Source organism: Canis lupus, chromosome 6 (assembly GCF_003254725.2).
Source record: "Canis lupus dingo isolate Sandy chromosome 6, ASM325472v2, whole genome shotgun sequence".
In the NCBI taxonomy this organism is placed as follows: domain Eukaryota; kingdom Metazoa; phylum Chordata; class Mammalia; order Carnivora; family Canidae; genus Canis; species Canis lupus.
In genome coordinates this window covers 1,351,190-1,369,362 of record NC_064248.1, presented here as the reverse complement: position 1 = coordinate 1,369,362, position 18,173 = coordinate 1,351,190, and the positions used below count along the sequence as shown (strand labels likewise).

The following is an 18,173-nucleotide window of genomic DNA, read 5'->3' as shown; positions in this document are numbered from 1 at the left end:
CTAGCCAATGAAGTGTGTGCTAAAATGATATATACCACTTCCAGATAAAAGCAATTAAAAGCTGGTCTGTCTCCTCTTTTTCTCCTCCTTTGCTATGTGACTCTGGAAGCCCTCTACTCCCCATGGTATAGCTCCCAGATCCTGGAGCATGGTTCCATTTGTATCAGCCTTCATGGGAGTGACACATAACTTTATTTATTAAGCCATAAGATTTTAGATTACTACAACAAAGTCTACCTTAATGAATATAGTTTATTCTTATTTTCTCTGATAATAAGGCAGATTTTAAAGGATATATTGAAGAGTTTAAACCTTAGATAAGGTACATCCCATTAATGACCATGGTGCTAGCCAATAGTTATGAGATGCATACCATGTGCTAGGCACAGATCTAAATGCTCTTTATGAATTATCTCATTTAATACAACAGTTACACCAGTGAAATTACTCCACTTTGTAAATAGCACTACTCCATTCATCATGTTGTTTCAGAGTTATGACTTATGACTGCCAACTCTAGGTAATTATCAGATTTTTTCTCTGATCATGGTATTAATGATACAGACCAAGTTTCACCTTGCAACTTGCTCAAACACACTCATTAAAGTATCTAACCAAGGGGGAATCCCTGGGTGGCTCAGCGGTTTAGCGCCTGCCTTTGGCCCAGGGCTCGATTCTGGAGTCCCAGGATCGAGTCCCACGTCAGGCTCCAAGCATGGAGCCTGCTTCTCCCTCCTCCTGTGTCTCTGCCTCTCTCTCTCTCTCTCTATGTCTGTCATAAATAAACAAATCTTTAAAAAAATTAAAAAATAAAAATAAATAAATAAATAAATAAAGTATCCAACCGAAATAGGACGCTACCAACCAAAAGTGTTCCTCATACAATTTGAAGGCACTCTTACTACCAGGATCTCAGGACCAATCAATATTTTATCAGTTATATAAGGTGTGTGTAGAAATCTAAATTAACTACCATCACATTTCTCATTTATTTCAGTAATGTTTTTAGCACTCCATAGAGAAATGGCTACAGTTAGTTTTGATCTATTTATAATTATATATATATATATATATATACAATCATTTTCATACATTACATTTCAATAACTAATATCCTATTTACAATATTTTTCTTTCTATACCATACGGCAAGAGGTATACTTAGTTACTTGCATAGTAAGACTTATAGAGAATTGAAGCAGAAAGAAGAGCTGAACAAATGAGGGAGAGCATAACACACTATGCTGGCAACCTCAGAAAATATTTTCATGAGAGGTGGTGACCAAGTCCTAGCATCAAAGTAATATTAAGGGAGACACCAGCTGACAGTTCCTCAAAGTTTACATGGATAGATAGGTGATAGATATAAATATGTAGATGCATAACTATAATTATATATCTCTCTCCATATTTATCTATTTCAATATTTAAAAGTATTATAAATAGAATATATGTTATTGAAATACAATATATGAAAAGCACTAAAGATGGAGAGTTAGAAGCAATGCACATTTCTGTTAATTTTGTGAATTCTTTAAGAGACAGGAAGTCCAACAATCAGAAGAACAGAACATCCCACGCAAGGCCCCAGAGCCCCAGATCAAATGAATACTAGTTAAATTCCACAAATTGGTAAGTGCCAAGCTTCAATAAGAATGAACAAGCCAAACGTGGACCTATCAGACAACATTGTAACATGTGGGAAGGGAAATATTATCCAAAAGGCTCAAGAAAAGAGCCTATTCTTGAAAATGACATCTTAGGAAACAGAAGTAAATTTTAGAAATCATGTCCTTGGGGTCATGATAAAGGGTAAGGAAGGTATGAGCCTTGTGGTCTTTGGACAGGCAGAGAACAAACTAAGGCAAAGGCAGAGATATAAATGGGGAAAGGAAGGAAATATCTGGCAGCAGAATAAAAACACTCATTAGAAGCAAAGAAGAGTAGATGTTTCACTGAAAAATAAATCAAAGGTTTGACATGGGAGAAAAATTAGAAAATCCTGAAATGCGGAAGGAAAAGATGAAGGTTAAACATGTTAAAAAAGAAAGTGTAGTAGGTATGTAGGGCAAAGAAATAGAGATGCAACCTAAGAATTACATGTGTTGCCTAAGAATGAACCCAAGCTATAGAAAAGAGGGGATAATAAAAATAAAGAAAAATTTCTCTAAATTGTTTAAAGAATAAGTATAAAGATCAAAGTGGATCACATTGTCCTGACAAAATTAATAAAAAGAGACTCACATGTAAAATATGCGCTGGAAAATTTTTTTGAAATTTCAAGGATGATGAGGAGTGTGGGAATCACTGAAAGGTAAAGGCAAAACATAGCACAAAACAAAACAAAAAACCCAAGCTTTTTGAAAAGACTCTAAAATGAATCACAACCGTATGTGTTGCTGATCAGCCATGGGCCTTGTCCAGCTGTGTGCCAGCACTGGCCACATACATGAGGGTCAGCAATTACTTTCTTGTCAGGCAGCAGAGGTTCAGGGAGAGGAGGTGATACCTTGATGACAAAAGATGACAGATGAAAGGAGAAAAATGACAACTGTGAGTCAAGAGTCAAGAGAACCTGTGTACACAGACATGTAAGAAATGCCTGGAAGACTTTGGAAAGCTTACATTCCTAAAGACTGAGTGGCAGGCAGTCAGAAAAATACTGCCTGGTGACTGTTATAACTGCGTTTGTAACTCAAGTCTATTTTGGGTTAGAATGTGAACCCTGGAGAGCAGGACCGATGTGATACCGTCTTATGTCCCCAGCAGCTGGCATGAAAGGTCCCTGTGTAACTGCAAGCACGTGACTTTATTCTCACCTCCCAGGGAGCTGTTCTGGGAAAGGCTGGGGGTGAGTCTGTACACTGAAGAAGAAAAAAGCCCTTTCCAAAAATTGGCTCCTGCCCAGTCAAGGGGAAAAAGTGATGATTTCACAGCTTATTTCCAATCCACAGTGAAAGTAAGCAGTTGGCTCTGTTGTCATATTATTGTCACAACCATACCCATTTCTTGTACACAACTGCATCCCTGAGTAGGACTTAGCGAAAGAAGAAAGAAAAATGCTTTCTCCTATGATGAGCAAGAAACATTTTGCAGGTTATATTGCCTTTCATAAAATAGTTTTCTTCTTTTATATGGACCTATGCTGAACTATCTCTGGGAATTACTGCTTATCATTGGGAGGTAAGTGAGTACTTGCAAATGTGTGCATGCATCCATATTCTCTCCAAGACCCACTCTTAAGAGACCAGGAAACCACAGGAAACCTATGTTGACTTTGACACACGGTGCTGGCATATTTGGACATCTGAATGCAAAAAAAAAAAAAAAAACTGAACCCACACACAGGTTCATAAAAATTAATTCAAAATAGATTATAGACCTAAGTGTAAGATAGAAAACTACAGAATTTCTAGAATAAAATACAGGAGAAATCTAGATGACCTTATGTTTTGTAATGAATTTTCAGATAAAACACCAAAAGCATGATCCATGAGAGAAAAAAATGGTAAGTTGGACTTTATTAAGATTAAAATAAGGCAGCCCAGATGGCTCAGTGCCTTAGCGCCGCCTTCAGCCCAGGGCGTGATCCCGGGGTCCTGGGATCGAGTCCCACGTCGGGCTCCCTGCATGGAGCCTGCTTCTCCCTCTGCCTGTGTCTCTGCCTCTCTCTGTGTGTCTCTCATGAATAAATAAAATCTTTTAAAAAAAGATTAAAATATTATGCTCTGCAAAGGGTATTATCAAGAGAATGAAACTACAAACCCAGATTGAGAGAAAATATTTGAAGAAATACATATCTGCCAAAGTACTTATAGCCAAAATATACAAAGAAATCTTAAAATTCAACAATAAAGAAACAAGTAACTCAATGAAAAAAAAAACGAAGAAAAGATTTGGACACTTCACCAAAGAAAATATGCAGATGGCAAACAAGCATATGAAAAGATGCTCCACATCATATGTCATCAGGAAGTGAAATTTACAACAATGATGAGACACCACTACACACCAAAAACAAAAAGGAGAATATCAACTGCTAGCAAAAATGTGAAACAACAAGGACTTTCTTCCTTGCTGGTGGGAATGCAGGAATGGTACACCCACTTTGGAAGACAGTTTGGGAGTTTCTTACAAAGCTGAACATAGTCCTCTCATGCTCTCCAGCAATTGTGCTCCTTGGTATTTACCCAACCAATCGAATCCTTATGCCCATACAAAAATCTGCAAGTAGATTTATGGCATTACATTTTTTAATAAATCTACATATAGTTATATAGATTTACAGCATTTATAAATCTATAGCAACTTTTTTTTTCTATAGCAACTTTATTCATAGTCACCAAAAATTGAATGCAACCAAGATGTTCTTCAATGGGTGAATACATAAGCAAATTGTGGAGCATTTATAAAGTCCAATATTATTCATAAAAAGAAATGAGGTATCAAACCACAAAAAGAGACAGATCTTAAATGTATATATGTAAATGAAAGGAGCCAGTCTGAAAAAGTTTGCATACCGTAGAGTTCCAATTAAGTGACATTCTGTGAAAGGTAAAACTATAGAGACATAAAAAGATTGGTGGCCAGGTGTTTGGGGATAAAAGAGGGAGGCTGAATAGGTGAACATGAGATGTTTTTATAGGGCAGCAAAACTATCCCACACGATACTGTAATCGTGGTTATACAACAGTATGCATTTGCCAAAATCCACTGAACTGCAGCCTGAAGAGTGAACCTTAATGTATGCAAATTAAAAAAAATAATTCAGAAGGTCAGCAGAATCTCAGGATGGAATGCAGAATGTGACAAATCGATCTGTATTCAAATATATGAAACAACCTCACTGAAGAGATGGGGGGCATGCTGACATAGGTAACTTTGGAAATGAGTAGAATCTGTACAACTAAAGGAAATGGAATTGCACATAAAAGCATTGTCTTTGATGTTTCCCACAGGTGTACGTGTTAGCACTTCTGATACAACTATGAATGTGTATGAATGTGTGCTGCAATTAAGCAATTGAGTAAATGGATGGTGGATGGTAGGAGCTGGCTTTCTCACTGTTGAAGTGGGAATTTACAGGTAAGTAAGGACAGGCAGCTAGAATGATGCTTGTGATAATGGATTAGAGTGGAAGACATCAGAGTAACCCCTGTTTAGCTTAATATGGACACAGATGGTTACACAGAGAAATACAGATAGATACATAGGTTAATGCCACACGTATATTCCTTGCCCTGCCCACTGAGAGGGCTTAGAAGCAACAATACCTCACTAGCAAAAAACATATGGAGGGCTCAGATGCTGGTTTCTAATATTATTCTCTAACAGAAGAAACCAGGCCAGCATGCTGGGGCTTGAAATATGCAAGAGGAGCCTGGAGAATATCTCATAGTGCCAGAAAGTAAGGAAGTGCTCAAAACACAGAAACCAAGAGTTCCCAATGGCCAAGGCTGCAACCCATTTGATCAACAAAACAAAGTTGTATTGGGGATGCCTGGGTGGCTCAGTGTTGAGCATCTGCCTTCGACCCAGGGCGTGATCCTGGAGTCCCGGGATTGAGTCCCATATAGGGCTCCTTGTGGGAAGCCTGCTTCTCCCTCTGCCTGTGTCTCTGCCTCTCTCTCACTGTGTGTCTCTCATGAATAAATAAAATCTTAACAACAACAGAGTTGTATTGAATTTTTACCCAAAACATAAAATAGATATCCATGAGTCGATATGTATGTAAACACTGTTGAACAAATACAAAATCTCTTCTACAGAATTCCAGATAACTTATATAGATACCCCGCCCTCATAGAGATGGAGCCGAACTCTCATTTCTTATGTGTAGTCTGTTATACACACTTTCTGCTTTCTTCCAAAAAATACATTATATAATCCAGTAATTCCACTATTGGGTATTTATGCAAAGAAAATGAAAACATGAATTCAAAAAGACATATGCACTCTTATGTTTATTGCAGCATTATTTACAAAAGCTAAGATATGGAAAAAACCTAAATATCCATCATCAGATGAATGGATAAAAATATGATACACACATCCACACACATATTTATATACAGTGAAATATTACTCAGCCATAAAAAAGAATGAGATCTTACCATTTGTGACAGCATGGGTGGACCTAAAGGGTATCATGCTAAGGGAAGTAAGTCATACAGAGAAAGACAAATACCATGTAATTTCACTTATATGAAGAATCTAAAAATCAAAGCAGAAGAACAATCAAAAACCAGAAACAGACTCATAACCTCAGAGAAGAAAGTGGTGGTTGCCAGAGGGTAGATGGGTGGGGGATGGGCAAAATAAGTGACAAGGATTAAGAAGTACAAACTTCCAGTTGTAAAAGAAATAAGTCATGGGAATGTACAGCTTGGAGAATATAGTTAATAATTTTGTGATAATGTTATATGGTGACAGATGGTAACTATAATTAATTTTGGTGAGTGTTGTGTGATGTACAAAATTGTCAAACCACTGTGTCATATACCTGAAACTAATATTAACATTGTATGTCAACTATACTTCAATAATAAAAAAAATTTATGAGTACAGTGTGGAAAGAGGGAAAATTAGCAACTTTACAGTGGAGAATCCTGACAAACAAATTAGCCGGGTGGTCAAAGTCAACATGGACTGTGATAAGTCATGTTTATTGTATGTATCTTTTGTATGATGCTATAAGGATGGCACTTTACCTCCATGGGCTTCCTCCTCAAAACCCATAACCCCAGTCCAATCATAGGAAAAGCATTAGGCAAATCCCAGTGGAGGCATATTCAAAATACCTGATCAATACCTCTCAAAATTGTCAAGGTCATCAAAAATAAGAAGAGTCTGAGAAACTGTAGCAAGCAACAGGATCCTAAGGAGACGTGACAACTAAATGTAATGTCACATCCTGGATGAGGTCCTGGAACAGAAAAAGGACATTAGATGAAATCTGAGGAAATCTGAATAACATATGGACCTTGGTTAATAGTAGTGTGTCAATATTGATACAGTAAATGTAACATACCATCCTCATGGTGAAATGACAGTAGAAACAACTGAGTGTTGGATATATGGGGACTCTGTATTATCTTCTCAATTTTTCTGTAAATCTGAAAGTGTTCCAAATAACAAAGTTTATTTTAAAAAATGCTCAGCCTCTCATATCGTCTCCCCAGGTGATGTATCTTGTCACACAGGCATCCTACTGGCCTCCAAAGCTGAAGCTTAGAACTGGCAGCGTGGGGCTCCTTCAAGTTTATGCAGCTCTTTCAGGAGTCCTGGGCTCTGCCCTTACTGTTTGGCTACCTTTCAGTTCTACATGGCTGCACATCCCTGAGTCTATGCTTTACCCTCCAACCAGATGTGACTCAGGGATCTGCACACAGCCTCTGTTCTGGGGACACCTTGGCATTCACCTTGGGCAAACTAGTTAGCCTCTCCTTTAGTGTCTCTGCCCCACAGCTACTGAGTGAGGCTCGGGAGAGCTACCTTGTTGCCTTCTCCACACATTTAGACCAAAGGCAGCATCTTCGGGCAGGTGCCCTGTCTGGTGGGCTCCCAGAGACCGCATGGAGGGGTAAGTCAGGAGCCTCTGTACCCTGGTGCTTAGAGAGAGAAAGAGAAGCAGAATTGCCTTCCTTAGTTCTCTTACCTTCTTATCATTCATCCTTTTTTTCCCTCCAACTCGTGACCAGAAAAGGGAGAGAAGTTTCCTTTACCTCTCCTGTGTCATATGCTCCTTCTCCCTTGCCTCACTGTTAAGCCTGAAAATTGGTCAGAGGTATCTTTTCTACACCAGGAGAAGAATCAAAAGATCTGAGTCCCTCCTGTAGCCTTTGAATGTACAAATTTTCTGTCCATGAAGCTTGGCTTTGAAGCCTCATGCCTTCTTAGAAAGCCAAATGTCTGTCATCAAGCCCTGGGATGAGGTCTTTTGACCTGGGTTCAGCCTTAATGTTAACATGCACCAGTGTAATATTTGCCAAAATATTATTCCTACTAGCTATTGCCTGGGTGCATTGAGTTCTATAGATTGTCCCTATGGGGGGAGAGGAAATCAGAGGGAGATTCATCCTGTAGTAGAGGTTAGGTTTTGTTTGGTTTTAAGAGGGAGAGAAAGAGAGAGGTGGGGGCAGGGGAGAGAGAGAATCTGAAGCAGGCTCCACATCCAGAGTGGAGTCCAACATGGGGATAGATCTCACAACCTTGAGATCATGACTTGAACCAAAATCAAGAGGCAGATGTTTAACCAACTGAGCCACCCAGGTGCCCCGAGGTTGGGATTTCTAAACAGAGATGGAGATCTTCCCTGGGAAGGGCTGAAGAAAGAAGCAGTAGCTCTGAGAAATGAGAGGGTAGGACTGCCCCCTGAGGCCTGGCAACACGGCTAAGAAACCCACCAGACAGAGAGCCTGGGGGGCTCTCACCCTGGGGGCTCTCATGATAGAATTCAAGGGGTCCACGGATTTGGATGGGAAATAATTTATCTTTAGTTTCATTATCCTCTAAATGGAATCCAGCATTTTCTCCAACCATAAGCACAAGCCATAAGGTGCAGTGGAATTAGCGATACTGTGACTTTGCCACTCATTTTCCTACAAGGTTACAGTTGTGACCATTCCATAATGTTGTTTATACTCACCACTGCGATACTTCAAAATTATGATAGTTATTACTCACACTGCTAGATCTTATTATTTAATGCATCAACAACATGTATCATTATATCACACATTTGTTTTGTTTTAGTATTTTGATAGTGTACTTAAATATAATTGATTTCCTCTGTTGTTGCCTCAATTATTCCACCTCCTGCATTTAAAAACATAACTCACAGGTTCCACCAGGCCGCCAAAGGGATCCATACATAAAAAAAGACCCTTTACAATATTTTTTTATTTTGGGGGGATTCTAAGAAGATTTATTTGTATACTGCAATTTTCCCCCTAAATTGAAATTCTCTGGTTACTCCCAAGCCTTCGGTAAAACCTGTGATTGATGTCCATCTGCTGTGTGTTGGTGGAGTTGCGGGGATTTGAGAGAGGGTACGTGAAGGAAACCACCCTCTAGCATCACCACCCCTGCCCCAGAGGGTGGTGGTGACTCCTCTGGTTGCCCCAAGAGTCCCAGGAGTGAACCGCAAGTGAAGCTGCACAGGGCTGGGATGGTGTCAGCTGGTGGATGGGAGCAAGTAACAAGAATCAGTTGCAGGGTGGCTTGACTCAGGAACAGACCTGAAGGCCACCTGTTTCCCCCAAGTACAATATGAGAAGATTGCCCTGGAAGGGGAGTAAGGCAGACATTTGACTAACTGCAGCACAGTGGAACCAGTTACAGCTTTCCCTTAAGTGCATTTCATCAAAGGTCTGTGTGAACAGAGACAAATTAATTATATACTTCAAGCACCCCCTAGAGTCGTGGAGGACAGGTCGGGAGCCCCCCCTACTCTCTCTCCTGGAATGCGCTGGTTTACTACTTTGCCTGAAAACCTGTCTTGGTTACTGTCTCTGCCCATATGGCACAAACCAGGTTGGGATAACTTAAAGAGACAAACACTCTTCTAAAATAATGTTCAGGGGTGCCTGGGTGGCTCAGAGGTTGAGTGTCTGCCTCCGACCCGGGGTGTGATCCTGGGATTCAGGATAGAGGCCCCAATCGGGCTTCCTGCATGGAGCCTACTTCTCCCTCTGCCTGTGTCTCTGCCTCTCTTTCTGTGTCTCTCATGAATAAATAAATAAAATCTTAAAATAAAACAAAACAATGTTCAGAATTATGCACAGGATTCTCAGATCACTGGGAATGCCCCTTATCTTAACTCACCCCAGCATCCAGTTCTTCTGTGTTCCCTAGAAGCAGAGGTGCGTCCCTGGGGGTGGGTGGCAGAAGGATCAAGGATCCACGAAGGAAAACTGTGGTAGCTTTACTACATGGTCCCTGAATTCTTTGAACCTCCTCCCACTGATATGTGCTGTCTATGCCTCCACTTCCTGAATCTAAGAGGGTTTGGACCTTTTTGACCACTAAAATATGCCAGGAGGGATTTTTACATGGCAAAGTAATAAAAGGCCAAGCAGGTCCTCCTAGAAGTCTTGTCCCTAGATGCTTGTCTTCAAACCCAGATGCCAGGCTATGAGAAGCACAGTAGCATGGAGGAGTCATATGCTCCCAGCTGAACCAATCCTCCTTTAGCCTTCTCAGCCCAGGCAGCAAACATATGAAGAATAACCAAATGATTCCAGGCCCCAGCCATCCAAGTCTTTCCAACTGAAGCATAGACATCACGGAGTAGGGATGAGCCATCCCCACTGAACTCCTGACCCACAGACTCCATGAACATAAGATATTTTTTGGCTTATGACCCCTCCGAGTTTGGGGGGATTTATTACAAAGCAATAGTAGCCAGACTAAGGAGAGATAAAAGGTCCAAGGGGAAGAGGCTCCAACAGTGGCTGTGTGTGGACCACAAGTGGAGAGCTGGAGTTGGCTCCAGTGGGAAAGGCTGGAGGAGAGGCAAAGCGATGGGACAGGCCTGAGGGGCTGCTCAGCGTTCAGTTCCCTTTGGACTCTGTGATGGGCAAGGCTGCCTTGATCCGGAGGCAAAGTGCTGTTTTTATACACTCTTTTGCTGGCAGCAAGACTATTAAGGCATGCACTCCCCTGTCCCTCCCCTTCTCTGCCCCACTTTCTCAATAGGAGAAAATGCTCAAATAAGAATGTGACACAAACACTAGGAGTAAAAAAAAACAAAAAACAAAACAAAACAAAAAAAACCCACTAGGAGTAGGGTGGATGAATTTGGTCTAAATATTTCCATTTTTTAAAAAAGTTATTTATTTACTTATTTATTTGTGTGTGAGAGAGAGAGAGCACAAGCAGGGTGAGGGGCAGAGGGAGAGGTAGAAGCAGACTTCCAGCTGTCTAGGGAGCCTGATGCGGAGCTCCATCCCACGACCCTGGGATCATGACCTGAGCCAAAGTCAGATGCCTCACTCACTGAGGCACCCAAGTGCCCCTAAATACCTCCTAAAAGGACTTCTAATGATAGAGAATTATGGGGTCAGTGTCCAAAACAGCCCCCTGCAAGCAAGAAAGTGTTTTGAATATTTTTGTCTTAAAAACTAGCATTCCATACCCTAACAGATCTACTTTTGTTTTAGTACTAAATTGTCTTAAATTACTGGCCAACAGGAGGAATGGACACTGCTTGAACGTGTGCCTTGTTTATCCCATGATGTCGGTATGTGTGGCCCACTGCTGCATCCCCTATGAAAGGCCAGCAGGACGGTCATACAGACTCCTAATGCCCAAAGTCCTTCCAAAGAAACCAAAATCCTAGGGGCTAATTGGCTTATTGAGTATGGAGTGCCTTTAGAGGATGCTTATTCCTGCTCATGTTAATCATTGATTTTCTGGCGTGTTTTATTAGAAGAATCACACAGAAAGTGAATGGATCCTTGATGAAATGATAATTTCATAGAGAATCTCCACCTAGGTGAAAGAGTAATCAAAACTTCTTAGCTAAGATCATTTATAATATTTTCTGTGCCATCCAGAATGGCCACTTCGTGGACATTGCATATTTTCTTCATGGAGACTGGGCTCTTGACGTTATGTCTGCTCACTCTCTAAGGGACACTACTCCATTAATGATCACCTTTAAGCCTTTCTCCTCTATGGCTGCCATCCTCTCTACTCCGGTGGCCCCTGTCCCCTGAGGCCCTTCTATTAGGCAAATTGGTACAATAATTCTGGAGAGCATTTGGCAAATCCAGCAAAAGAAAGAGTGTGTATACTTTCTGACCCAGAAATTTCACTTCTAGAAAATTTATATTTAGATATACTTGCACTGGTTCGTAAGGATAAATATACAAAGATGCTCATTGCAGCACTGCTGGTGGGAGCAGAAATAGAGCAGCCTAAACAGCCATCAATAGGGCAGTGGTTAAATAAATCACAGAGCAAGAGAAAAGGATGTTGGCGATAAATTGTTTAGTGAAAAAAATACTTGAGGAGCAATGTAACTACTAATAACTGCATATTTGGATGGATATATATTCATTTATTCTATGATATTGTACATCGTATTCTTGTTTTGGAGGTGAATGTCATACCCTGGAGCTGCATCACTACCTGTGTGTGTGTGCATGTGTGTGTGTGTGTGTACATGTGCGTGTGTGTGGCATGTTCCCAGGTACGCCCTGTGCATGAATTTATCTGAACACATAAACTCTATGATGAATATTAATCCGTCTTTTCCATGAGCCTATGAGCTGCATGAGGAAAAAGATTATTCCTCTTATGCCTAGCACACAGCACAGAGCCTGGCGCACCAATTTACGGTGTTTGAATGAATATGGGTGTGAACCTTCACTGGGCCTAGGGTATGTGAGAACCAGGCATATCCTAGAGAGAGGAAATAAACATGTAGTATGTGATTTCTAGTCTTTTACATACACACACACACACACACACTCACACCTAGTGTTTCAGGCTTAAACTGTGTTTAGAAAAGCTGACTTAAACAAAGATAAACCATTCTCTTTGCTGTAGGGCATCTCTAATATTTTACTATGCATGGATATTCTCCAAGAGGTAGATAAACCATGGAGCATCATCTGAATTTTACTTATGATGAGGCACTTTTAGAGGAATATTTATTTACACTGATGTTCAGAGGGTCATCTATTTGTTACATGTTGCATTAGAAGAATCACGAGAAGTAAATAAATAGATCCTGGATGAAAAAGGGTCCCAAGATAGAGTCAGACAATCTCCTGGAGAATGAGTGATTGTACATTTCTCAGCTAAGATAATCCAATATCCCAACTGAATGGCTGCATCTGGAGGGAAGAGAGGAGAAAAGATTTGGCCAGCTAAACAAGGGAGAGCAGAGTATTCTTACTGATGTGGCAACATGGTAGCAGAGACCCTCCCAACAGGGGCCTCTGGGGACCTGGCATGACTGTCAGCGATCATCTCAGAGAAAAGCGAATTGAGGGCAGCAGATTTCTGGGTTCTATTTGAACAGTTCTTGATTTAGTAGGCAGAGCTCACAAACATAGAGTTTGTAAACTCCCCTGACAAATTTTGATGAGCTAAATTTTGAACTAGCCCACATCTTGGCATTGCTCCTTCTGCTCTAACACTATCCTTTCTTCTGGCCAGAATATGATCAGGACTGACAGGGAGAGAGGCCAGATCACAGTGAGTGAGGGATGAGAAGGAAAAGAAAGATGGAGAATGAGGACAAGTGTAGGCAATTTTTTCAAGAAGTTTGAGGATAATTATATCTTTTTTAAAAGACAAGAGAACAAATGTTTATGATTAGGGGAAGAAGAAAGACATTGAAGAATAATACAGGAGGTTAAATTGATGAAATAAGGTCCCTGAGAGAGGGTGGAAAGGAATAGATGTCCACCCATATGTGGCAGGTGGTCCTTGGACTGATAGAGGGACCCCTCTTCCACTATCATGGGCAGGGGGAAGAAAAATGAACATGAACGCAGAAAAGTTGACAAAAGAGTAGGCAGGAGGTTGAAGAAGCTTCTTCCTGGAAACTTTATTTGTGAAGGAGGAAGTGGCGTTGTTTGTAGAAGAATGGATAGGAGTTGAAACCCTGGTAGAGAATGGTAGAGAATGGGGAGGGGACCTGACCACTAGAAGAACGCGTGAGCCACACAAGGACCCTCTGGGGTTGAAGGTTGTGTGTAAGTTGCCTTTCCATGCCCAGTATCCATGTAGGATTTTCTCTCAGAGTGCTCCACATCCTGAAGTAAGAACAGTAATAGTAAACAGCTGTAACGTAGGTTGTCAAAGAGAAGAGTACTCTGTGTGAGCTCTCAGAGGTAAGGTATTCTAGAAGGTGATAAGATGATGGCTGAGGCCATGGTAGTGAAGGCTGAGAGGGGAGAAAGCCACTGGAGTTGAAGTTGAGGCAACATGAGGTGAAAATGTTGGCTGGTAATCAAGGGTCATCTTAGTTTCCTCATAGGACACTAGCACTCTGGACAGATATAAGACTCAACAAGCTGCTAACAATCTTCTAAGGTATTCAAGAAGCGTGGTGACAATCAGAAGTAAAGAAGGTGATGGCAATTAGGAGAGATTGGAGGTGAGCTCTAAGGGTTTGTGATATGGAGGACCTCCCCATTCCCCCAATTGTGCACACATACACACCTTGCTCCAATGAGAATGGGTCCTCTTCTCCATTTTAAGTACTGAGATTCCCCATAAGAATTATTTTAGAAAGGTCTTTGTGAGAAAAAAAAAACTGAACCCCACTGATGAGGCCAAACCCCTCCCATCCCAACAATGAGCCCAAAACCATTCAGTGAGTAGATGGAGCTGCCCACGGCTGCATCCTGCTAGGGTATCATACGATGTGCACTCTTCCCTAAGACACCCCTAGAGCTACTGCTCAGTGAGAAGCATCCTTGTTAGGGCTGATGAGTTGAGTGCTGTTGAGGTCTAGCAGAACCTGGAACCCAGGGGGAGGGAAAAGCAGTGTCCACAGAGGGGCCAAGGAATTCTCTGAATACCTGTTATGAAACAGGGCAGAGAGGATGAAGAGGTAAATGAGAATGGGTAGGCTTGGGGAAGGGTGGCTCTGGTTGATTCCAGCTCAGCTAGGGAGGCCAACTTAGTAACCAGGCAATAGAGGTTGAATTCCTTCTGCCTATCACTGTGCAGGACCTTAAGTCATGGAGGAGTTTATGGGTCCTGTTTATGTAGAGACTCTTATCATAAGCTATTCAAAGCAGGGGTGGGAGGGAGAAAAAAAATCCCTTTGAGTTTCCATTGCTTTCAGAGTCAGCAATTTAATGAGTCATGCATTCTGAATCTTTGCTTTGTCTACACGTTTTCATTTCAAAATACTAAAAACACTTTGTTTGGAACATGGGCTATTTTTAGATTATATATCAAGAGTACACGTCCATTTCTCCCCATATTAGAAAAGCTTCCTTCAGACTGGGTTGGGGCAGGACGACAATGGTAGGACTGTTTACTTAGCTGCCCTTTGTTGAAGCCACCTGGGCATCTCTTTACTTCCTAGGGATTCTCTTCCAGCTGGCCTTCTGGACTGCCTGACAATCCATGAGACAGCTCTAGACCTGGCCCAAAGACCCAGATCCTATAGTCTGGACAAAGGGGGAAGAACATCCCCTCAGACTTCCAGGCTGAGGAGTAAGTACCTTGGCTAGAGCCAAGTCAGGTCTTCATGCTGTGTACCCTTGCACGACTCCAAGAAATGAAGTGGCAGTGAAGGAGGTCCCTATCTCTAGGTCATCTCCTTCAGGTATATCAGGAGAAAGCCTACCCACATCTTGGCAAAGACAGGAATAGATAGTCTGTGGAATTCTTTAGTAAATCTCAGGAGGAGATTTAAGAGGAAGACTGAGGCATAGAGGGGTTACCCTACTTTTGCAGTCCCTGCCTTCTGCATAGGGTCTCTCTTCACACTGCACTGAGTGCCCCCAGCCAGCTTTATCTACCTCACTGCTTTTGTTCCATAGTGATACTTCGCTCCTCTGCAGACCACCTGCTTTTAAGTGCTCCAGATTAGAGCATTAATAGCATGCACCTTAGTAGCACTTAATGGACAGCCAGCCAACTTCAAGAATAGGGTATAAAAACCAATACCTCAAGGAACTAGGTTAACAAGGTACCTACTTCTCTGGTCATTGTCTTGCTCCTCCATCCATGTATTTATAGTGGAAGCAGCCATGTTCATACCCTCTGGCTCTCCTCCCCTGGACACTGTTGATTTGATCAGGAGTGGACAGCAATGAGCCTATTCCTATGGAATTTGGAATTGAGACAATACTGACTCTCAGTCGAGGCTGGCTACCAAATTGGCAGCTATCTGACAAGAATAATTTTCACGTGAGAAACTGGAGAAACGCAGACAGGCAGAGAGAAGCAGCTTTCTTGGGTTTTCTATATCTCCCTAGGCCCTCATTCCAGCCACCTCTGAGGCCTTGGGTTCTATGAGGCAACCTTCCTACCCCCAACCCCTGCCTGAGTCTTCCAAACACACTCCTCTTTTCGTTTAGGATATCTCTGCCTGCTTCTTGTTACTTGCAACCAAAATGGTACCAGGAAGTATGAGAATGACCTGGGACAGGTAGATGGGACCCATCAAGGAGATGCCTCCCTACTTTATGATTTTGCCTACTCTGCCCGTATCAACCCTAACCATGTGGGCCACGTGCAGCATGCTTCAGGGTCTGAGGAGGCCCTTAATACTCTATAGGCTATAGTCCCAATACTCTTTCTGAAAGAGGTTCCTAGCTAAGGAACAAAGGACAGGGAGACAACATACTCTGCAAGTCATTGCTGCTGGGGGCTGATGTGGGAACATGTTCCTGGTGGGCTGTGTTCCCTTCCCCTCCATGACTGACCCTTGTGCTGAGGCCTTGACAATGGAATCCACTCCCATGGCCCCATCTCATCTTTCTTTTTAGCTGGCTCACTCTGCCCACTGCACAAGGAAATCTTTGAGAAATGTGGGTGTATCCCCAAGGAAGGAGTAAGCAAATGCATGTTTGTGGTAGGCATGGGTGTGAATGTGTGTTGGGAATAATCCTGGTGCCACAGAATCACTCAGCCTGGGGTCCAAAAAGAATTAATGCCAACCTCAAAGGAGAAGCTGATGGCATGGAAGAAGCAGGTTCATTCCACGTGGGCTACTGCTGCCCCTTGAGACAGGTGAAACTCAAATGTCTAATGCGTGCCCATCACACTTCTGGCCAAAAGAATTCTATATCCCAAAGCCACAGGAAGATATGAGGAAATATATTTTAATGTGGGAATATGTTGAGCAAAAAGGGTATTTCTGACTCTATCAGACTTCTTTGTTGTTTTCTATATGGCATCTTCATATCCAGTAGGGTAGACAATTGTCTTTCCCTCTCTGTAGCATCAGTCACATTCGCCATTTACTCCCACGCAGGACATGCAGAAATGTTTCTCTGCCCAGTCCTGACCTCTTTCCCCCAACAAACCCCCCACTTTCTCAGGGCAAGCACCTTCTGTTACTTATACCAGTCTGAGCAAAGGCCAATCAGAAAATTCACCCTTGGACTGGTCCATTCCTGCTCTTGGGGCTCCTCTCCTGGAAGGGGTAGAGCTGGAATGGGGAGGCCCAGCCCAGATCGTCGTCCCACCCATGGCCAACCCTCCTGAGCAGAGCCTCACTCTAAGCCTGCATATCATGCCCTTGGCCAGGGGTCTTGTCAGCTCCAAGCTTTGATTTCCCAAACAATGAGCTGTGTTGGAGAAGGTTCTGGATAGCACCTTCTAGCATTCTGCACTAAGCCCTGTAGTCTAGCCCCCAGGCCCCAAGAGAAATTACTGAAAACCAGCTGTAGTCACCAGAAATATTCCCACTTCCTTTTTATCCCCTGTGGCCCAACCATAAACTCCTGGCCCCCACCACAGACACTTTCGGTCACTCCTGGCAGCTGGTGGCAGAGAGGGCTGGAGAGCCCATTCCAAACAGCCTTAGGGAGACCATTTCAGAACATATCCGATTATATGACTCACCACAGACCAACTCATCGACACCAGCATCACATAGATCAAGATTTCTTCCCTCCTTGCAAAACCACCCAGAGATGAAATTCGTCTTGAGTTTTTACATCCCGGGATGTCTCCAAGGAAAAGAAAGAGAGAAGAATTGAACAGCAGGAAGCCTGTGGCTTGGAGTGCATAAAACCCCTCCCCTTGAACTGATGTCCTCACCTGTTAGTGAGGAGGGCCAGGGAGGCCAGTAGTTACAAATATAAGTTTTGGATTCACAGAGACTTGGATGGGAGTCCCGGGTTACCTTTGTCTATGCCACCTGGAGCAAGATGTTGAATATCTGTCTTATTTTTCTCCTGTAAAAGCCGGGTTAATACTACTCCTGAGAGCTACCGTGAGGACTCATTGAGATCATCTCTGCCAAGCTTCTGCTCCCGCGCTGCCACATGGTACCCACCTTGTAAGTGACATCTGTGGCTGCTTTTCCCAACAAGCACCCCTAATCAGTCCCTGATAAGGTCAGTTTTCAAACCCATCCCCTTGCCCTATCCGCCCGTCCTCAGATACAGTCAGTGGAAGCCTGTCAGGCTCAAGAGGGACAGTAAAGTCTCTGTACCCGGCTGGCACACCCGTCCTCACAGACC

General features: G+C 42.5%; 1 protein-coding gene and 1 long non-coding RNA gene across 9 annotated transcripts in view; both read right to left on the bottom strand.

Moving 5' to 3' along the window:
• Positions 1 to 18,173, bottom strand: part of CALN1 (calneuron 1) — a 522,356-nt gene that overhangs the window by 463,504 nt on the left and 40,679 nt on the right. The window lies entirely within an intron of this gene.
• LOC112646100 (uncharacterized) lies at positions 5,958 to 17,810 on the bottom strand. Of its 2 annotated transcripts, none has more exons than XR_003127455.3 (3): positions 17,551 to 17,810; positions 7,031 to 7,115; positions 5,958 to 6,925 (listed from the first exon to the last, which is right to left on the bottom strand). It is a non-coding gene; the product is annotated as an uncharacterized LOC112646100 (long non-coding RNA). The 2 variants fall into 2 exon arrangements; XR_004816804.2 differs by lacking the exon at positions 17,551 to 17,810 and adding an exon at positions 7,495 to 7,942.